This window comes from Chrysemys picta, chromosome 5 (assembly GCF_011386835.1).
Source record: "Chrysemys picta bellii isolate R12L10 chromosome 5, ASM1138683v2, whole genome shotgun sequence".
Lineage (NCBI taxonomy): Eukaryota > Metazoa > Chordata > Testudines > Emydidae > Chrysemys > Chrysemys picta.
The window spans coordinates 47,916,069-47,939,621 of NC_088795.1; the positions used below are offsets into that span (position 1 = coordinate 47,916,069).

Here is a 23,553-nt window from a genome sequence, read left to right on the forward strand (position 1 = left end):
AATCACAATGAAACTGACTGAAAACTTTGAATACCATGTGTCCAAGTAAGCATTTAAATAGAAAACATAAGGGGTGGGGGAGAGAAAGAGTGGCAGTGCCATGACCAGCTGCACAAAGGCCTGAGTGATATCAGCTCCTTCCTCCTGTTCTTTCAATACCCAAGAAAAGAGCAGCAGGTCCAGAAGCACGTTCACAGTTCCTCCTCATAGTGGGAACCTGTCCCACCCCAGTAAGTAAGGGATTAATGAGAACCTCAGGACACAATCAACTCCAACACCGTGCACCTGTGGGTACATCTACACAGCTTGCAGCAGCAATCCTCCCAGCCCAGATCAACAGATTATGGCTTCTGCTATAAAAATTGCAGTGTAGGTGTGGATTGGGCTAGAGCTCAGTCTCTGAAGCCCACTCTAAGATATAACTTCAAATCACGGTCTATACAGCTATTTTTAGAACTCTAGCTTGAGCCCTGCAAACCTGAGCCTGACAATCTTTTGCAGGCTATGTAGCCATTTCTTATGAGGTCTGCTGCACCTGGAATAGGACAACTCCTTAAAATGGAGGATCAAAGCACTATGAGGGCTGGTACTCAGAGGGAAGTAGAGCTAATTCACAGAGCTCCCTGAACCAACAGGGCTTGGGAAATGCTGAAGATCCTCTGATGCCTGGGTGCTCTGTATAACTAAATGGATCATCTTTACCTTGTTTTTTCTTCTTTTCCTTGAGCTCAAGAAGCTTGGATGGGGCTCCTCAGACTGACAAGGGATTAGAAAGCCAATCCAACTCAGAGACTACTGACCTGGTTGTCTTGCAAGGAAAGAGATGAACCCAGATTGTTTGTGGGCTGTAGGACTGTTCTGTTTTGCCTTTTGGTTTGGGACTATTGTTAACACCCAGAATGGGGAGCAGGAACTGCTACCCCAACACTAGTAGCTGGTGGGACAGAGCTTCTTAAGATCTAATCTATAGCAAGCCCAGCAGCAAGAGAAAGGCACTCAGGACAAAAAAGCGCTCATACTTCTTCTGCCGCCCCACACAGGGGTGTTCCAAAGGTAAAGCCTATGGCATCATTTTCATTTTATTATAATTAATTTTACCCCTACTGCAATGCCTGAGATTTCAGAAATCACTCTCTTAAAGAGAAGCTTACAGGCAGACTGTGAAATAGCCATTAGAAGAAGTCCACCTGACTTCTCACATAAGGTCAAGAATAAGAAACTTCATGTCTGATCCCCATCAAAAAATGGTTTCAAATGCAATAAACTAAATTAGAGCTGACACAAGTCATTGAGCTGTACAGAATGTATCTGACTGAGGGCTCTGCAGAAAAGTGCCCATCTATTACATTCCTCTTTCAGACTGACTCAAACCATCAAACCCAGAGCAACACATAATCATGATTTTGAATGTTGCTGGGGGCCCACTCAGGAACCCAAGGAAGTCAACACACACTGGGAAAAAAATATTTCCAGGAGCTCCCCTCTTCCCACTGCATGAAGGAAATTCCAATGAGGCCCCACTGAGACTGCTGCCTGAACAAAACAAGTAGGTGGGAGACTTTTTTTCTTGAGGCATAGAACATAGGATTTCAGATGAGCTTCCATTTGCATACAAAATGTGGGATATAAAATAGGGGTTGGTCAAAAAAGTTCAAGAGGCTAACATTTACAAAGGCTGTCACTTGATGCACCTTGCTCCCCTAGAATTTCCATCAGACAAAGAAAGTAACTGTTGTAGCTCTAATTTTGTTGTAACCATTTCAGTTAGCTTCTGGTGGTTTCTTTTAGTAAATCTAATAGAATCGAGTGTAGAGAATTTTTCCTAATATTTATTTTAATGACTATTGCAATTATTATCAATGTGTATGTTAAGTTTGATGCCTGGTTAGCTGTTCATTCCCTCTGGGGCACCTGGCATTGGCCACTGTCAGAAGACAGGATCCTGGGCTAGATGGACCTTTGGTCTGACCCAGTATGGCCATTATGTTCTTAGCACAGGGAATATCTATGCATTTACAGTCAGCGGCGGCTCCAGGAACCAGCGCTCCAAGCGCGTGCCGGGGGCACCCTGCTGGTCCCTGTGAGGGTGGCAGTCAGGCTGCCTTTGGCGGCATGCCCACAGGAGGTCCGCCGGTCACGCAGATTCGGCGGCAATTAGGCGGCAGGTACGCCGAATCCGTGGGACCGGGGACCTCCCACAGGCAGGCTGCGGAAGGCAGCCTGACTGCCGTGCTTGGGGCGGCAAAAAAGCTAGAGCCGCCCCTGTTTACAGTAGCCTCAACATTAAAATGTTTTATTAAAAAAAAAATAATACAGTACTTATTTTTCTCTTGTGTCATATGCCAGCACATTAACTAATTACACAGTTTTAGATATGATTTTGGAAAACAAATAGAGAGGACATTCAATCCACTTCATGAAATCTGTAGATTTATAGAAACTTCTGAACAAGGGTGCACAGATCCACTGAGTCTCCATCTTAAAGATTTGTTTTCTCTGTGGAAGGTTACAAGGCTTACTAGGAGTATGACCTTACAAATGAATACATTGTAGGCTGCTGCACCTACACTAAAGGAGGAACAAATAAGTGCATTTTAACACAAGTTGTAGGCTTAGAAAAGGAAAACAAATGTATAAGCCTGGATGGATCATTGATTGTGTGCCTGTTAAACTCAAATTTGTGCACAGAAGTATTTTGCCTTCTTAAAGAATAGACTCACTTCAAATCTATTAGCACAATTGTCTTCATACCATATTAAACTTTTCCTTTAGTTTTAATTGAGAATCTTTCAGAAATGATGAGAAATATAAAGGAAGAGAGAAATGTGAAAGATTATTGGAGAGAGGAGTGCTATTGGTAATTTTTTTTCAGCAGTGTATTTTATTATTGTAGCTTTTGCTTCAGTGTATTTTTTCACTTTGAAAGATGTAGTAGTGTATATTACATAGCTAGCATTTACTGCACAAGTCATGTACATATATAAGAACAGTGTATTTTTACTTTGAAATGTCTAGAATTTTTTTTTAATTAAAATTTATTAATTGTCAGATTGCTACTAATTTCTTCACCTTCAGTGTACTAGTGGCAGTAAATTAAGATATCCTAAATTTCCTTCTGTTTTTCTGCTAAGGTTTTGCAAAACTGCCCCATATTCCAAAGGGCTGATCTTGCAAACCCTTATTCATTTGAGTAGTCCTTACTCATGGAAGTAGGATGATCTTGTGGTGAAGACAAGGGATTGGGGGTATGTCTACTCTACAGAGCCTGCGTCAGCATAGCCCCCTGGTTTAGACACAGCCTAGACCAAAATGAGGTTTTTTTGAACACCACCTCTCTAACAACCAGAGCTAGGTTGACAAAAGCACTCATCCATTGACACAGATGTATCTACAATGGGGGGTTTGTTGGCATAGCTATGTTGATTGTGTGTGGTTTTTTCACACTCCTGACTGACACAGCTATGATGATATAACTTAATTGTAGACCAAACCATGAACTCAAGAATCTGGGTTCTAGTGTGAATGGGAAAGTTAATTATGTCACACCACTGTTATAATTATTTGCATTTATATTTGTGTGTGTGGGAATGAATAGATGTATTTGTATGTGAATCTTTCCAATTTTATGAAATGCAGTAGCTACCTTCACCCAGGCAAAGATAAGAAAGTGTCTAATGAATAATCAGATCACTTTTCTTTAATCTTTGTATTTATTTTCCAGGGAAATGGAACTGAAATATTTATTGTAGGGCTTTAATGATATTTTAAAGAACTTGGCTACAGTATCTGCTTGCTTGGCCTAGTGCTAGGGAGAATCATAGGTATATAGTGCTAAATAATATTTGTGTTAATCTACTGTAAAAATGTGTAAAATGTTCAACATTTTTTATTACTTTTCTGTGCTGTGGTAGTTTAACAGATGCACATAAGGCTGCAGCAAAAAACATGCATGGACACTGGTTAAAGACTTAAAGAGCCATCTTTTCATAATGCTGCAACAGGAACATTTCTATTCCCCTAACAGAAAATAGCAGATTTATCAATATTTGGATGCATATATAAATCAAAACTTGTATATATAAATAGTGTAATCAAAAATCATATTATAAACAGCAAAATTTAATGCTGAGAGTTTTGAACACAAACTTCATTGGCACAACATAGTTGAACTTCATGGATGAAGGATGTGGGGGGGGGGGAGGGATGTGCGTGAGAGTTGGTGCATACTACTTTCATGCCTATGGTTCTCCCATGTATCTGTTGTTAGTTTTAAGTATTGTTTTGTGAGCATTTTTACAGATATTTAAGCATGTATTTTATAGAAAAATATTATTAATGACCAAATATCAAAAAGTGGATATGAAATTACCTGATGAGAGAAATGGAAGGTTCATTTTATAAAGAAAGAAAACTATGTGGTTAATTCCTCTCTCTCCCTTGAATAAGGACCTAAAAGCCTGTACATCTCTGTTTGCAAACACCACAAGCTTCAGTATTTGATATTTTAAAAAATACATCGAAACATAAATGATACATCATCTACTACAAGTGAATTTGACAATGATGAGGCTTAAAAACTGGAAGCTTTGCAACTTGTGCAGACAAGATCTGTCTGTTTTTCCCCCTGTATTTTTTTCAGTGTCACTTTCATATTTGTGACACACAAACTAGGAAACCCCAGAAAATCCTTGAATTTTGGAGACATCTTTGAAGGCCTGAGAAATTCACTCCAAATCCTGAGCGTAGGTAGCTATGTAAATTTGATTATTCTGTGTCCTCTGATTTCCTAGTAGGGTACTTACAAGTATGTATTGTAAAGACACATGATTTTTCTATTTGCCAATTCTTTTAAACATGCCATACAGGGGGTATAATTTGTACATTACCATTTGAGTTGCTACATACAGTTAAATGTGATTTCAAACAATGAAAAGAGCCATTACTTTTGTCTTGGCACCATATATTTTAAAGGAGAAATATAATTCAAAGCATGTTGACACTACAGCCTATATTGGAATCTTATTAAAAACAGAAGTTCAGTTTTCACATTTCCTTTAAAAACATTCAATTCGAGTCTGTCAGAAACCTAAGAAATGGATTTAAAAAATTGAAAAGCAGTCACACAGTTGCTAGGTACTGTATGACTTTTTCATCTGTGCACTAGACTTTGCCTCAACGCAATTGAAAACTATTCAGTGAGTGAAGCTGTGAAGGAATGAAGTGGGTGTTTCCAAGTGCCAGTCCATAGAAAAATGAGAAAAATACTAGCTGACTGCTAGTGTGTAGGAGTGAAGGATGGAAGAGTGAAAATGAAATGGCAATATACATGGTGTAAATATCTGCTGAAATTGTTAAAGTAGTTAAAATACGTTTTTAAACCTCATGTTTTATAAGAGCCAAAAAACTGTGTGAAGTAGACACTTATTTTTTTTAATTGAACCACCTACAAAATATTAAATTCCAAGTATGTAACAAATTCTTCTTTCATATAGTCCAATTGTAGTATCATAGTATATATCTGTAAAAAGCAACAGAGGGTCCTGTGGCACCTTTGAGACTAACAGAAGTATTGGGAGCATAAGCTTTCGTGGGTAAGAACCTCACTTCTTCAGATGCACTTCTTCTGCATCTGAAGAAGTGAGGTTCTTACCCACGAAAGCTTATGCTCCCAATACTTCTGTTAGTCTCAAAGGTGCCACAGGACCCTCTGTTGCTTTTTACAGATTCAGACTAACATGGCTACCCCTCTGATACTAATATATATCTGATCGCTGTAGAGCTGAAATGCATTCATAGTGTTATAAGGTTGCTGTTTTGATGGACAAATTTTTTGAAGTTTGGAAAGCCACTGAAGCTCTGGTGCTGATTTTCTGATTTTCCACTGGGGGTGTTCCACCACTGCTCTGCCCAAGGCCCCGCCCCCACTCCACTCCTTCCCACACTTGCTCTGCCTCTTTTTTCCCCCTCCTCTGAGCATGCCCCACTCTCGCTCTGCATCTTCCTGCCTCCGCTCCACCCCCTCTTCACCCAGCGCCTCCTGTCTTCCGCTGAACAGCTGATCAACGGTGGGTGGGAGGTGCTGGGGGCAAAGGGGTGGAGCTGATTGGCAGGACCCCCAGTGGGTGCTGAGCACCCATGGAGTCAGTGCCTATGCACTAAACATTACATGCTTACATGAATCTATGGACCTAAGTGAATTGTAAAGGGCCAGAAGACATCTAAAATTTATTATTTTGACAATAAGTAAAACAAGTGCAGGAAAGGCAGAGTGAAGGAGGACTTTAAATGAACCTTCCCACTTGTCTCTCAGAGGCTGATGCTAGAAACCAAGCAGGGAGATTAAGTTTTGAAAAGGGGAATTTTTCCACATTTAGCGTTAATAAGGGAATCATGATTCAGCATGCAACAGCTGACATCTGAACTGGAATTCTACTACTTTCTCCTCCAAATACTCCTTGAAGCCCATGTCTTCCATAACATGTACAAGAAGTCAGCCAACCAATGGTGGCCATATTGTGCAGCCATCAAGGATATTGGTTTTTTTTTTTTTATTAAAATGAAAAAGGGGACTGATAGGCAATTTCTAGGTTAGACAATTCTTTTTTTCTTATCAGACGATGTTATCCCAACTACAGGTGGGAAGGCTTGGAATTTGTAACCACACCACAGGACACCGAGATGGAGACTTGGGAGAAAACACAGACTGGAAAGGCCATCACAAGGCCAAAGAAGTGGTCGCTGAGGGCATCAGAAATGAAGACCCCCTGCATTGCTTCCTCTAGGCTTGGGGGCACACTGTAACTGAGACCAATAAATGCCTCGTTCAGGAACCAGTTCCTTTTCATACGCTGACATCATATTCTCCTACCTCATACGTTTTATTATACCAGCCAGACATAGGTATGAGGAGGAGGCTTAAAGAGAGCTGAGTTCTCCCAAGCTAAAAAGCACAGAAGGGGGAACTCCACATATTCTCCATCTTTGTGGCTGTAAATTAATAAACAAATAAAAGGAGAGGTAGAAAGAAATGTAGTTTTGGTGGAGAAGAATAAAATACATTTTGGAGTGAAATTTGAAACAGCTGAGGAGTTAATGAAGTAGAGCGATATAGGAAAGTTGATCCATATCACAGAATTTGCAGAGCAGAAATTACTTGCGTCTAGAACTGTGAGCAGGAGTGCTTCTGCCTAGCGGTAGCAGTCCGGCAGCAGCCACACCTAGTGGTTATGGGGTGGGGGAAGCCAACCCCTCCCATTCCAGGGGCCCTCTTGAGGACTGTAATGCAGAAGTCAGCTACATGTGGCTGACTAATGCTCTTCTCTCGGTCTCTTCATTCTGCTTTGTTCCTCCCTTTGGGGCATGTCGTGGCTGTTGGTTGTCCATAATGAACTGGTCTGCAGGTCTCGGAGGGGTAGGGAGCCACACTCTGTGTAGCAGCCCTCCCCCAGGGAACGCCTTCCTGACATAGTCCTTTTGCAGTAGTAAGTGTAGGTCTGCCTCTCTCCACCTATCAACCTGCTATGCTGAAAAGATTCCTTTTTAAGTCCTTCTACCAACTGGAGCATGCCCATCAGGCCTGTTGCGGGGAGGCTTCTTGAGCCCAGAGTTGTTCCTGCACTCTTAACTCTCCAGCATACGGTTTATCCACCCCATCACAAAGATATAGAGGATTCCAATGCTAAGAAGAGTAGAGTGAAAAGGTGTAAGACATGGGCTAGAAAAAGTCAAAATATTATAATAGAAACAAGGGGAGTAATTTTAAAATGAATGGTGAGCAGTGGATTTGTGCTAGCCTTGAGTAATGTGACCATGCTTCTTTGCAAATACTAACTTCGGAGCTAAAGATTGTTTGCATATTTCCTAGAGACTATTGGTCTTTAGCCAGTCAGAGCTAATTCAGGTCAGACAGCAGTGGTATCTTCCCAAAGTAAAGCTTTCAGCTGACCCATAAAAAAATTGTGACTCAGATCATCTTGATACTAATTTTAGTATATTTCTGTATATCAATAGCTCCCCACTTAGATATTCAAAATTATTGAAAGCAGAAGAAATCCCGTCTCATTTCAAATGAGGAGAGAGCTGCAACTTCACTCTCACTGATAGTGCTATCTATCTTCTGTATGAATAAAGTGGAGAGCAATTTCATGAGCAATATGGGGCTGCACAGGTAGCTAATGAATATATTTTGAAATGTATGCATGAATTTTAATAAATTAGATTTCAGGTTGTATTTAAAATAGCTGTATTAGAATCCTTTGCTGATGGAAAAGTTTACTTAGCAGAGAATAGGAATATTTATTAAAGGGGTTTAAAAGCCACTTAACTACTGGGTGTGGAGGAGGTTGCAGAACTTTGACCCTTTCGTGCTTTGGTTTTGCAAGATATTCTGCACCCCTTTCAGTATGCTAAAGCTTTAGATTTACCAAATGTTGATTTTGGAGTTGTACTATAATTTCATAGTTAAGGTTGTGCTGAGATTTGCATTCCAACCAGGACTAAAATACTTGTTCACATATGTTAACTTGGCACAATAACTCTTCAGAGCACAACTGAATTTTTGATGTAATATTTCAGAAAAAAATTATATATATATTTTGCAGAGGAAGTGATTAAAATGCCTCCTGTGAAATTTTTGCTGCTTTCCCCACATTTCTTTGGGTCCACCTGAAATTTCATCCATACATTCAGTTACTTCAGACACTGCAGGCGCATCCTCCTTTCCTGCTCCAGATCCTCCAGCTTGAGGTCTAACACTTCCCCATTCTCACACACAACTCATATTTCCATATGCTCCATCAAAGCTTTGTTTGCCTACCATCCCCCTTACCACCTACAGTCCCTCCTATTTTCCCTGTCTCCCAGAGCCCCCTACAGTCACCTTCCTCACACAAACTTTATCTCCCCCACATATTGCCTCACATGCACAGTCCTCAGCAAGCCCGTTCTACCTTACCACACCATTCACATATTGATGTGTGTCCACAGTGATGTATTGATATTTTAAAATAGAAATTGTTAGGGAGGAGATCATGGTAGACAGAGGGGATATGAGGGAGAATGGGGCAACTGGGGTTTTGCAAGGCAGCCCTGTATGGGGAGAGGACTACAAGGGAAATCTGAGCTGTGCTTAGAGGGGTGATATGGGAAGCATTGGACTTTTATTGGTGGGGAATAAAAGAGAAGTGCAACTGTAAGGTTTCAAAATAACTTATGTTTTTTTCAAAAGACTTGTGCTATTTTCATAAGCATTCATCACCCAGTTTGGAGACTCTACTGTGTAGGTTGCTCTACTTTCCCCTTAGAGACAGGTTTGATCTTAGTGCACATGCATTACTCCATAATATTTCATACTATGAAGTATAGTTGTAGCCGTGTTAGTTCCAGGATATTAGAGAGACAAAGTAGGTGAGGTATTATCTTCTTTGTTGAACCAACTTCTCTTGGTGAGTGAGACAAGCTTTCAAGCCCCACAGAGCTCTACTTTGGATTGTTAGATGCTTTTTCCTGCTTCAAGTGAAGCACCAGCAACCTTTTGCCTTCATTCTCCTTTTTCACTACTGTGAAATCTCTTTTCTTTCCTCCTCCTGATACTCCTGCCATTCTGTATAGCCTTCAAGATCCTGTCTCCCCACAATCACAAAGGGCCTCCAGCAGGAGCCCACCAAAGGATATTTTATTTCATGTGGCCATTTGCCTTTTTTTTGGCAGCGGCATTACAAATCTGAATGACTACAGTATGGCCCAAACACTAAATAAATACTTTGTCATTACTGAAAACTGAGGCAATCATATGGAACATGTGAATGAAGCCAGTATGGCTGATGCAAATGAGTGTCAAGAAATGGAAATTGCATATTTCTTCCACCTCAGATGTAGTAAAGAGTTGAATGAGCTCAAATCAGGGGGCCTGGATAATTTCAATCCAAGAATATTGAATAACTGGTATATGAGATTGCTAATCATGTAGCAAGAATTTTAATAAATCTATATATTTGGTGCAGTACTATATGACTGGAGAATAGCTAATCGTTGTACCTATATTTTAAAAAAGGGAAAAAGTAATGTGGGCAATTCCAGGACTGTTAATTTGACTTCAGTAGTATGCAAGGTTTTAGAACAATTTTTGTGATGGAAAGAATAATTTAATTTATAGAGATGAAGTATATGTAATGCAACATGGCTTTACCAAAGGGAGATCATGCCAGACTAAACTGATATCCTTCTTTGAGAAACTAACTTTTTCTTTGTTTTGGATAAAGGCAGTGCAGTAGATCTAATATACTTGGACTTCAGTAAATATTTGACACAGTACCATATGGGAAATTATTAATTAAATGAGAGAAGATCAATACAAGCATAGTACAGTGGATAAAAGTAAACTTTTCTTTATTATTATTTTATGAATGTCTTTGGCACAAAAAGTAGGAGTGTGCTAATGAAATTTGCTGATGACACAAAGCTAGGAGGCATCACAATACAGAGGAGGATCAGAATATTATACAGGAAGATCTAGATGACCTTGGAGCCTGGAGTGACAGAAATGGGATGGAATTCAATAGTGCAAGTGCAAGGTCAGACACTTAAGGTCTAATAATAAGAATGTCTGCTGTATGTTGGAGTCTTATTAGTTGGAAGCAACAGAGGAGGAGAGATGGGTGGCTCAATCACAGAATGACCATGAGCAACCAATGGGATGCAGCTGAGAGAAAGGGAAATGCAACTCTAGGATGTATTAGGTAAGGAATTTCCAGTAGAGACAGAAGTATGCCATTGCACAAGGCATTGGTAAGACCCTATTTGGAATACTGTGTATAGTTCTGGTCTCCCAAGTTCAAGAAAGATTAATTTAAACTAGAAAAAGTGCAGACAAGAACTACTAGAAGGACCAGGGAATGGAGGGACCTATCTTATAAGAGGAGACTGGGAGTGGATGCCAGGGACATCACTCAATAATTAACCTGTTCTGTTCATTCCCTCTGAAGCATCTGGAATTGTCCACAGTTGGAAGACAAGACACTGGGCTAGATGGACTATTGATATGACCCAGTATGGTCATTCTTATGTTGTTGTTCTTATGAGGTTGGCTGGTTTAGTCTAGCAAAAAGAAAGCTGAGAGGCGATACGATTTCCTCTCTATAAATACATTAGGGTGGTAAATGGCTAAAGGACAATATTGGCACAAGAATAAATGGATATTAGCTGGCCAGGAACAAATTCAGTCTGGAAATTAGAAAAAAGTTTCTAAACATCAGAAGGTTGAGGTTCTGGAACAACCTTCCAATAGGAGTTGTGAGGGCATACGACTTAATTAGTTCGAAGAGAGAGCTAGACAAATGAGTGCAGTTGTATGACATGGCTGCTTGTGATGGATGGGGCAGGGCTCAAATGCCCTTGGGATCATTTCTGGTTTATGTCTTAAGTGCCTAAATATCAAATTTCAGGATTTCAGCCAGCCAGTGGCCGGGTCAGGAGAATATTTCCTCCCCCCCCCGCCGCCATTGTATTCTGGGAGAGTTTATCTCCTTTCTCTGAAGTACCAGGGATGGCCATGGCTGTAGGTGAGACATTGGGCCAAATGGACCTGGGCTCTGAGCTGTCACCAAGCTTTCTCTCTTGGAGTTGTCTGGCTGCCTGTTCCTTGCTTACATGATCGGGGTCTAACTGCTCACTGACATATGTGGAGTCAGGAAGGAATTTTCCCCTAGGTCAGGTTGGCAGTGATCTTGTGGGGGGGTTGCTTTCCTCTGCAGCATGTGGGTACAGGTAAATTGCCAGAATTACCTGAGTATTATTTTCCAGTCATTAGGCCACACTGGTGCATGTTGGTCCCTCCTATTTTCTGCCTGTGACACATAATAATCTAGTCTCCTGTAGGCGGTAATATTTTGGTCTTATGTTGTATGATTTACTGTGCAAGTTCTGGGTGGAGGCGGTAGTGATATATAGGTGGTCAGACTGATGATCTTGTGGTCCCTGCTGGCCTTACACTCTAGGACCAGCTGCCAGCACCTATCTTTACAGCAACCACCCTCATAGCAACAGATCCACAACAGAGCCAGCCTTGCCACAGAGAACTTTCCTACATCAGTGACTGGCAGTTCTTTTTGGTACTGAGTCCTAGTGAGATTGTCCCTGCACCAGTCCAGGTTCTCTAGGGTGCAGCCTGCCTTGTATCCGTAACACATCCTCAGCAGATAGAGAAATCTCAGCCAAGTGCAGCAGTAATAAGTATAGTAAAGATGTGAGGTTTCCTCACCTGTTAAGCTAGCATTTCCATCTCTGTGACAATGGTGAGACAAAACAACGAAAAATGGCCTAAGATCTCTTCTCTCTCTCCCCACCCCCCTCTTTTTCATTGGGAGACAATAGTCTCACATCCCAATTTGAGCTGAACTGCAGACATGCTGCACTGCTTAATCATCCTTTGAGTCTTAAGACAGGGAAAAGTAAAAGGACACTTTCCTCTCTGCTCTAGGAAAGTGTTAAAAAGACAGCAATTTAAAGATCAGGAAAAGAGGCTAGTTAAGTATACATTTTTCATACTTTATCACATGCATTCACGTATCTAAGTTTTTTTTTTAGGGTGGGAGAGTCTATAAAATTAAACGGGAATGGCCCAGCATCATGAAGGAGTAAGAACTGGATTTTTGCACCCTCTCCCTGCAGGATTTCCACAGTTAGAGATCCCTACATGAAACAAAGTCCTGTTCTTTACCATGCAGTTCCCTTAGAGTCCTTCCCTCCCTAAGAAGTAGAAAGGAGGGTAAAATAGTATTAATCTGAAACCATGTCATACTTCCATTTATTAATTTACTCTCATTACTCCTAGTTTTCACCAATCTGAATTAGGGATTTTGGCACACAGAGGCCAGACGCAACTCTAAACTCAGTGGTCTAAGAATGACCAACCCACTCCTGTTCTTAAACCTGCTATTGTTCAACTTCTGCTCAGGAATAGCTCTAAGTCAAAACTTTAGGTGAGGCTTTAGCCCTCTTTAGTTACCCCTGAAGGGCAGATCCTTCTCCTATCAAAATAATAGCAAAAATCCCATTGATCTCAATGGAACATCCTTCAGTTCTTTGGTTGTCGCATGAAGGGTAGGCCCCTGATTAGCTGCTGCTGTTTTGGAGCTCTTTTCTGAGATAAGCACTATGCAATCTGAGGTACATAGATCCTTCATATGAATGACAAAGTGTGACATGTTCAGTAAACAGCTGTGAATGACAGGCAGAATTGGGATGAAGGTAAATGTATTGTATCCTGATCTTTGTCATTTTTTTTTTTAGTGAGGCAGTAACCCAGGTGCCACAAAAGCAGAATTACCATTGCTTCTAAACTGCACTTACCTGTGCAGCTGCAGTAAAGGGAAGAATTAGCAGCAGCAGGAGTTACCAGGCACAATATGCTGGATGATTGTCACTTAAAAGCTTCCATCACCACCCTTAGGCAATTGGGGAGGAGGAAGCATGCCAGGGGTCAGAGCTTTGACTAGGATTGCAGGTGCTAATCTGCAGGAAAAAATGAAGGTCTCATTTACAGAGCAGCCTGTGTGTGTATAATGAGCAGATCTAGAATACCGTGTATATTGCCAGTGGGAAACGGCCTGCTATAATAAGAGAGCATCTCTTCAACATTACATTTTTGGGTCAAACGATTGACGGATTTTAAGCTTTAAGTATGATCATTCAAAATAAGTATGTGTCAAGACGACCAAATCTCCCTTCTCACTTACCCTTACATAAGCTTTTGTAAACTATATTTTTCCAAAGGGAGAGGGGTGTGTATATACACATACATACACACTATTAGCTTCTTTTAAAAAAATGTTAAAACTTTATTCATTACACAATTGTTGTTGCAAAATCTAGCACTTAAAAGTTAGGAAATGCCAGAATTAAGGTTGCCTGCATAACCTAAAGTCAGCCGCCTCCTGCATAGCATTATGATAGTCTTTAATTACATGATCACATACCATTTTTCACCTTTGCAAACTTAATATTCTTTTAATGTAACTTCTTATGCTTTAAAAAGTGAAAAAAACTGATTCCATCATGTGGAACCATATTGGCTCCCAGTTTGGGTGATCAGCAGGATTTGGAACTTTAGATTACAGCAGAGACAACTACCACTCAAACTAATGAAGTAACTTGTAGCAGTAGTAGGATGTTATCTACTGTGTTAGCTAGGACACATTTTGATAGTGGGTTTCGCAGCCATTTCTGACCAGAGTGGACTATAGAGACCATGGACTCTGTGCTCAATTCCAGGCTCTGTAGGGTAGTGTTCTCTAGTGGTTATAGATAAATCTGACTTTGTGCCTGCAGCCTGCTCACCTTCCCCTTTCCAAACCTCCTGCACTCATCTCTTGGCTTCTGCCCCCCTCTATCTAGCTATGTTAAGTTCTTAGATGTCCCCCATTACTGAGGGTCTCTCAGTCATTAATTCATTTCTCCTCACAATGCTCCTGTGAGGTAGGGAAGTGCTATAGTCTGCCTATTACTGACGGGGAACTGAGGCACAGAGAGACAGTGATCTGTCCAACAACACAGAGGAAGTTTGTTGTAGAGTAGGAACTTGAATCCAGGTCCCTGGGTCCCAGGCTGGTGCCCTAACTACTGCACCTTCCTTCCTCTTCCCCTCCCCTTCTGATCCTATCTGCCCTGGTTATTGTTGTCCTCTGCACCTATATGTCTTCCCAGCCTCATTTGCTCCTACCTACTGCATCCACCAGCTCCTGTCCCCGCTTCTTTCTGCTTTCCTTCACCCTCTAATTCCTATAATCTCCGCCTACCACTCTATTTCTCAACTCTTTGAATTCCAATGTGACTAGCTCCTTCACCTCCAAATTGCCTGGGCACCAGATGTCAGTTACAGTGCTGTGTGCCAAACACAATAGTCAGGAACAGCAACTGCAGTGACATTTCTATTCAGTCCCTGCAGGCCCAGACTACAGCATGCTCATACCTGTCATGCATAGGCTCTTGGAAATCAGATGTAGGAGTTGTGAAGGGCTGGAGCATGCTCAGTGCAGATGGGATCTTCAGAGAACTTACAAACTCTAACATGTCTCTACTAAGCATATGCAAACTCAAATCTTTCAAAAGGCCTATTACTTTGCCATGTTTGGGCAGATTTTTGCAAGGACAGCAAACACCTGCTGAACTTCAAATCCCGGCTCCAAAATGTGTAGGCACTAGAACTTCTCAATGGAACAGTTAAAGATTTTTTTCGTAACAACATACTCCTCTAGTCTTATTCTTGGAAATGATTGAACTATTTTAGCTGAAACTTTCCCCCAAAATGTTACATGAAACAGACACGCAACATGGAGAACTTTCGCCCACATGTTTAAAACTTAATAATGTTATGAACAACGTAATCATAGTACAGATAGGAAATGTTGGGACCATGGATTGAATGCCATATTTAGAATTAGGGGACCAGGACTCTGTTACCCGCACTGCCACTGACTTTGTGTGACCTTGAACAAGTCACTTTAACTCTTTCTCATGTATTCATTTTCTAAAATAGGAATAATACCTATCCATCTTTGTAAACACTGAGATTTCTAGATGGAAAAGACAATACAAGTCCTAAATATCATTATTGCATTAGATTTTGCAGTGGATGTTGTTATTTTTTGGAAGATTCATTCATTCATTATGCTTCATATGAGATTCACGTCCCACAAACCATTTGTCCCTCATCTGATTCCTGAATGTTTTTAAGGAATTTATCTGGAAATATGGAAGTACTTTCTCCATCCCTAGATGGAAGAAGCTGCCCAAAAGAGGTTAAATGCATATTTTTCTCCTTCCAGTTGTAGTCTTTGTCATGAAAGTAGATTGATGTTTTGCCATTTTCACTTCTTGTTACAATCTCTGTCATGAGAATGAGTTGTCAAAATGTTGATGTGTCATATACCGTGTGAATTACAGTATGCATGCTCTCAGGTTTTTTTACTGTATTATGATTGACTGTGTCCATTCCACTCCTTCTCCAGGTGAGGTGAAATATACAGCCAATCAAAACACAAAATATTTAAAGGTCAAAGTAATAAAGCACACTGTTATCTTTCAATAAACTGTATTAGGTATTGCAGCTCAGGGCCTATTTTAAATTACTAAGATTGCACAAAGATATGGGAAATGTATAAATTTAATGCATTCTTAGTATAGTCATACCAACTTGGGATTCACCTGCTATATTGTATTGAAAGTTAATGACCTGTTGATTTGTAAGCCTTTATTTATTTATTTTGAGGAAAAATGTGCTTGGCATCTGTCATGGAATCTTTAAGGATCACTTCTATATTTAAGTATTTTATCTTCAATTTTAAAATCCCACATCACAGCTATCATTGTTCAAACCAAAATCAAGACTTCTTCCAGAGCTCATTGACATGAATTTTTGTCAAAACAGTTTTGGTTTCTACTGATTAGTGCAAAATAACCCTTCTGCTGCAGCTGAAAATGTTAACAAGGTAAGGTCAACAAATGTAGTTTATTAGAGTGACTAATTTTTTAGAATCCTTGGAATTATACAATTCTTATAGAAGACTGATAGTCACTGTTAACAGTGGGTAGTTGCATATGTACTGACATTTGTGATGTTTGCATGGGGGTGGTGAAGAGTGAGCTTTTAAAGGGATCTTAAAATAGCTTCTATAATGTGCTTACAGAGTAAGTATCATTAGGCTGGTTCAGTACTTGGATGGGAGACTATTTAGGAGCGGAAAGAAATGTTTTGGTGAGTCAGTGGGTGTTTGTTTCATCTGAGTGGTAGGGGGCACTATGCTGCTGGAAAGGCTGTTTTAAATCAGATTAAAATTATTAAAAGCCCAAGTCTATATCACTAGTGTCTAAAGAGTTTTGAGGCAATTAAATATTTGCAACCTGAACATATCAGCTTTGTGAGAGAAACTAAATGGTAAGATGTATTTTCAATATTTAATATTTCCAAAGGGGCATCAGCCCAACAAAAAATTATTAATACAATCCATTTGCACACACATTTTGAAACATAATAGCTTCTATCACTTGCAAATGCCAAATATAGAATTTACATGAGAAAAATCCATTAGGACAAAGTCAAGACTGTTAAATACATTGGTGACTGGCTTTCAAATCCTGCCTGGAGGTCTCTGGGGAAACCCTAGTGTAAGGGAAATCCCCCAATCATCCACCTCCTGAAGAATTGCATCCCATCAGAGCTCAGTGACAGTCTGTCCTTTTGAGTTCAGATTGACAGCAGCTTGGAGCACTAGTGTTCAGAGATGACATTGGGCAACCCTAGAGTTGCCCAGTCATGTATCTCATGACAGTCATGCATATGAAAGCCTTGTCATTCCTGAATCCTAGCAAGACTATCACACATCTAGGTGGACGGTGGCAGGAACTGCAGTTTCTTCTGATATTCTAGATGCCCCTGTGCTGACTGACTTCAGGACACCTTTCTGCCTCTCCTCTGGATGCTCTTCCCGCTGAATCCGAGAGGGGGAGGAGCAACAGTGAGAAGAGAGGCAGTGAGATTGTAGCAAGAACACTCAATAACCCGTTCTCCTTAGTGAGAGACCCCAAACACCCTGCACCAGCCAAACCTCAGGCTTCCAGGGGCCTTGCTTCCCAATTAGCCCCCAGCCCCAAGTTATTTCCTCAGAGACTTTGGACTCCCTGTTCATCAGAGACACCCTGATCTCATACCCTGCCCTCCGGAGGAACCTGGGGGATCATATCCCCTTCCAGGCAGCCCAGCTATCCCAGAACTCCCAACTACCCTCCAGCATCCCCTTTCTGGACACCATCCCACCTACTTACACCTTTCGCTTTGCTGCTAAGTTTGTGCATCTCCATGGCCTATTGCTTGCCACTGCTTGGGGTAGGATGATCAACTGAAGTCTAAAGTGGCATGAAAATGATTTGTATGTATGCAAACTAGCTCATTAAATAACTTGCATGAATTACCATACATGGAGCTGCAAAAATCTTGACAGCTATGAAACTCATGGCCATTGGTGGCCACCCTTCTCTCTCGCATTTGGGAGGTGAGGAGAAAAGACCCCCTCCGGTCTCCAACAGACCAGGAGTAAAGCAACTAGAACTGAGGATCAAAGCATCCAGAAAAGGCCCAGGGCACCCACACCGACTAAAAAGAGGTAGGGTATAGGAGAATTAATAGCAGGAGAAAGGCTATACGAAGTGAAAGAAATGGTTATGTCTTGGAGAAGTAGATTGGGGGGGAGGGAATGAGCATAAGAAGAATAGAGGAAATAGGGAAAGAATAGAGGGGACATTTCTCCCCCCCCCCACCCCTTTACACTCTTGACTTCTCCCAGTTTTATTTCTCTCTTCTCCCTAAATATTTTCCCTCCTTTTTCTCCTTCATTTAATAATTGGAAGGGGGATATCGTTAGGTTCATCAATGTCTACTGGTCAGGATGGTCAGGGATGTACCCCTATGCTCTGGGCATCCCTAAGCCTCTCACTGCCAGATGCTGGGATAGGAGGCCAGGGGATGGATCACAAGATAATTGCCCTGGTCTGTTCATTCCCTCTGAAGCATCTGGCATTGGCCACTGTAGCTGCGGTATGTACATGGTCCTAGCGGCGGTGCCTGAACAGAGGTATGTGTGCATGAAGTGCCGCCTAATAGAGCTGCTGGAAGAAAAGATCCGAGGTTTGGAGATGCAGGTAGATACCCATGTAGAGTTTAGAAGGGAGTTCGAGCAGCTGATGGAGCAAAGGCAAGGAGTGGCTGAAGGGGAATGCTCAGGGGTACAGGTGGAAGCAGGGGCAAAGACCTGTGAGGGGGGAATGCCGGGGGGAGAACAAGGGCAGTGGAAGCATGTGACCCTGAGAAGCAGGCCAAGGAAAGGGAGGGCCAGTGAAGGAGAAATAGAGCTCAGGAACAGGTTTAGGTGTTTGGAAAACGAAAAAGGGGTGCAGCAGGTGGTAACTGAAGGGGAGAGGGGGAGGAAAAAGAGAAGAGCGGCTATTCCCATAGAAAGAGGGGATGAGTTGATGGAGACAGCACCAAATCTGGGCCCCGGGAGGATACAGGATGGCATAAGGGGGATTATAAGGGAAAATAGGAATGGACAGGGGTTGCAACCAGAGGGAACAGGGGATAGATTAGTAGATCACACTGTCACCAGGCAAAGGCAGGTTTATGTGATTGGGGACTCCTTACTGAGGAGGTTAGACAGGCCTGTGACCAGGGCGGACCCAGAGAACAGAAGGGTGTGCTGTCTACCGGGCGCTAAGATACGGGATGTGGACCTGCGGCTGAAAAGTATCCTAAAAGGAGCAGATAAGAACCCCTTGATCATCCTTCACGTAGGAACGAATGACACGGCTAGGTTCTCGCTGGAGAGAATCAAGGGAGATTATGCCAGGCTGGGGAAGACGCTTAAGGAAATCGAGATCATCTTCAGTGGGATTCTGCCTGTTCCTAGAGAAGGGCAGCAAAGGGGTGACAGGATTGTGATGATAAATAGTTGGCTAAGGGAGTGGTGCTATAAAGAGGGCTTTGGGATGTACGGCCACTGGGAGGCTTTCAGGGACAGAAAACTGTTCTCATGGGACGGACTTCACCTAAGTAGGGAAGGAAATAGACTTCTGGGAGGGAGGCTGGCTCATCTCATCAAAAGAGCTTTAAACTAGGAATTTGGGGGAGACGGTTGGGAGATGCCCAGTTAATCTCCACACCAGATTATAACACTGAGAGGGAGGACGATGAGATGATAACAGATATAGCCGGGGGGAAGAGATTGGACATAAGGAGGGGGGGGGATGGATACTAGACTAATAGGTCATACTAGCGGTACGGTGTCCATACCAAATGGGATAATGAATGTGAGAGAGGCCAAATGGCATAAATTAAGATGTTTATACACCAATGCGAGAAGCATAGGTAACAAAATGGAGGAATTGGAGCTCCTGGTCCGAGAAATGAAACCGGATATCGTAGGAATAACTGAAATGTGGTGGAACAGTAGTCATGACTGGAGTACAGGTATGGAAGGGTATGTGCTGTTTAGGAAAGACTGGATCAAAGGTAAAGGTGGGGGAGTAGCACTGTATGTCAATAATGAGGTAAACTGTAAAGAAATAATAAGTGATGGAATGGATAAGACGGAGTCTGTCTGGGCAATACTCACATTGGATAAAAGCACTACTAGAGCCTCCCCTGGGATAGTGCTTGGGGTGTGCTATAGACCGCCGGGATCTAGCCTGGATATGGACAGAGAACTCTTTAATGTTTTTAGGGAAGTAAATACTAATAGGAACTGTGTAATCATGGGAGACTTTAACTTCCCGGATATAGATTGGGGAACAAATGCTAGTAACAATAATAGGGCTCAGATTTTCCTAGACGTGATAGCTGATGAATTCCTTCATCAAGTAGTTGCTGAACCGATGGGGGGGGATGCCATTTTAGATTTGGTTTTGGTGAGTAGTGAGGACCTATTGAGGAAATGGTTGTAGGGGACAACCTTGGCTCGAGTGATCATGAACTAATTCTGTTTAAACTAAATGGAAAGATTAACAGAATTAAATCGGAGACTAAGGTTTACGATTTCAAAAGGGCTAACTTTAATAAATTAAGGGGACTAGTTAGTGAAGTGGATTGGACTAACATACTTAGGGATCTAAAGGCGGAAGGCACCTGGGATTATTTCAAGTTGAAGTTGCAGGAGCTGTCGGAGGCCTATATCCCGAGAAAGGGAAAACGGTTCATAGATAGGAGATTTAGACCGAGCTGGATGAGCAAGCATCTCAGAGGGGTGATTAAGAAAAAACAGAAAGAGTACAGGGAGTGGAAGATGGGAGGGATCAGCAAAGAAACCTACCTTATTGAGATCAGAGCATGTAGAGGTGGAGTGAGAAAAGCCAAAAGCCGTGTAGAGTTGGACCTTGCAAGGGGAATTAAAACCAATAGTAAGAGCTTTTATAGCCATGTAAATAGGAAGAAAACAAAGAAAGAAGAAGTGGGACCGCTTAAGACTGTAGATGGAGTGGAGATTAAGGATAATCTAGGCATGGCACAATATCTAAATGAATATTTTGCATCGGTATTTAATGAGGCTAATGAAGGGCTGAGGAATAGTGGAAGCGAGACGGATGGGAATAAAGGAGTGGGGGTTGACATTACCGTATCCGAGGTAGAAGCCAAACTCGAACAGCTTAACGGGACTAAATCGGGCGGACCGGATGATCTTCATCCAAGAATATTAAAGGAACTGGCGCGAGAAATTGCAAGCCCGTTAGCGATAATTTTTAATGAATCTGTAAACTCGGGGGTGGTACCATTTGATTGGAGAATAGCTAATGTGGTTCCTATTTTCAAGAAGGGGAAAAAAAGTGACCCGGGTAACTACAGGCCTGTTAGTTTAACATCTGTAATATGCAAGGTCTTGGAAAAAATTTTGAAGGAGAAAGTAGTTAAGGACCTTGAGGTCAATGCCAATTGGGACAAATTACAACACGGTTTTACGAAAGGTAGATCATGCCAAACCAACCTGATCTCCTTCTTTGAGAAAGTAACAGATTTTTTAGGTAAAGGAAATGCGGTGGATCTAATATACCTCGATTTCAGTAAAGTGTTTGATACGGTACCACATGAGGAATTATTGGTTACATTGGAAAAGATGGGGATCGATATGAAAATCCAGAGGTGGATAAAGAACTGGTTAAAGGGGAGACTGCAGCGGGTCGTACTGAAAGGTGAACTGTCAGGTTGGAGGGAGGTTACCAGTGGAGTTCCTCAAGGTTCGGTTTTGGGTCCGATTTTATTTAATCTATTCATTACTGACCTCGGAACCAAATGTAGGTGTGGGCTGATAAAGTTTGCGGATGACACAAAGTTGGGAGGTATTCCCAATTCGGAGAATGATCGGGATATCCTGCAGGGAGATTTGGATGACCTTGTAAACTGGAGTAATAGTAATAGGATGAAATGTAATAGTGAGAAGTCTAAGGTCATGCATTTAGGGATGACTAACAAGAATTTTAGTTATAAGCTGGGGACGCATCAGTTGGAAGTAACGGAAGAGGAGAAGGACCTCGGAGTCCTGGTTGATCGCAGGATGACTATGAGTCGGCAATGTGATGTGGCCGTGAAAAAAGCTAATGCGGTCTTGGGATGCATTAGGCGAGGTATTTCTAGTAGGGATAAGGAGGTGCTGGTTCCGTTATACAAGGCACTGGTGAGACCTCATTTGGAGTACTGTGTGCAGTTCTGGTCTCCAATGTTTAAAAAGGATGATATCAAACTGGAACGGGTACAAAGAAGGGCCACTAGGATGATCCGAGGAATGGAAAATCTGTTGCATGAAAGGAGACTCGAGGAGCTCGGTTTGTTTACCTTAACCAAAAGAAGGCTGAGGGGGGATATGATTGCTCTCTTTAAATATATCAGAGGGATAAATACCAGGGAGGAAGAAGAATTATTTCAGCTCAGTACTAATGTGGACACAAGAACAAATGGATATAAACTGGCCGTCGGGAAGTTTAGGCTTGAAATTAGACAAAGGTTTCTAACCATCAGAGGGGTGAAGTTTTGGAACAGTCTTCCGAGGGAAACAGTGGGAGCGAAAGACCTCTCTGGCTTTAAGATTAAGCTTGATAAGTTTATGGAGGGAATGGTTTGATGGGAAAAAGTGATTTTAGTCAATAGGTCAATAACGTGCCATCGCTGGTAATTAGTAACAATGGTCAATGATAGGATATTAAAAGTTACTACAGAGAACTTTCTCCAGAGGGTCTGGCTAGAGAATCTTGCCCACATGCTCGGGGTTCAGCTGATCACCATATTTGGGGTTGGGAAGGAATTTTCCTCCAGGGTAGATTGGCAGAGGTCCTGGAGGTTTTTCGCGTTCCTCTGCAGCATGGGGCAGGGGTTGCTTGCTGGAGGATTCTCAGCGATTTGAAGTCTTTAAATCATGATTTGGGGACTTCAACAGCTGAGTCAAGGGAGAGAATTATTCCAGGAGTGGGTGGGTCAGCTTTTGTGGCCCGCATCATATGGGAGGTCAGACTAGATGATCATAATGGTCCCTTCTGACCTTAGAGTCTATGAGTCTAAAACAGGATACTGGGCTAGATGGATCACTGGTCTGACCTAATTTTGCCATTATGACGTACTTATGACCTACATTAGTAGTCAACTGGTTGAAAATATACACTATAATTTCAGATCTTTGAATACACCACAATAAAATGAAAGAAACCTTATCAGATTTGAGTTTTGATCTATGAATCTTTTCCAGGTATCAAATATGAATGAATATTGTAACATTGAAAAAAAAAAGTAATGCTCCATCAAACAATTCTTCTGCAGAATAAAATAAAACCCTAATTGTTTTGGTCAATTTGACTTGCCAGCAAATCATGCTTTAGTCTGGGCATAAATTAAAAAGCTCTTTTGCTGTTCAAATTCCCATGGGGGTGCTGTCTTCAGCTTCTGCCTATTGAATTCAGATCAGCTAGTGAATACTTTTGGATAATGTCATGATATTTCTATTATATAATTCAAAGTTTGTGAGACAAAAG

At 41.6% G+C, this 23,553-nt stretch overlaps 1 long non-coding RNA gene across 3 annotated transcripts in view; it reads left to right on the forward strand.

The window, feature by feature from the left end:
* Window positions 1-320: 320 nt before the first annotated feature.
* LOC135983627 (uncharacterized) overlaps window positions 321-23,553 on the forward strand; it is a 42,975-nt gene continuing 19,742 nt past the window's right edge. Inside the window, exons 1-3 of one of the 3 annotated variants that reach the window (XR_010601348.1) lie at window positions 321-1,053; window positions 1,360-1,550; window positions 6,636-8,597. This is a non-coding gene — a long non-coding RNA (uncharacterized LOC135983627). Of the gene's footprint in view, window positions 1,054-1,359; window positions 1,551-6,635; window positions 8,598-23,553 lie in introns of those variants that run through there. The other 2 variants (XR_010601347.1, XR_010601349.1) reach the window with 2 other exon arrangements.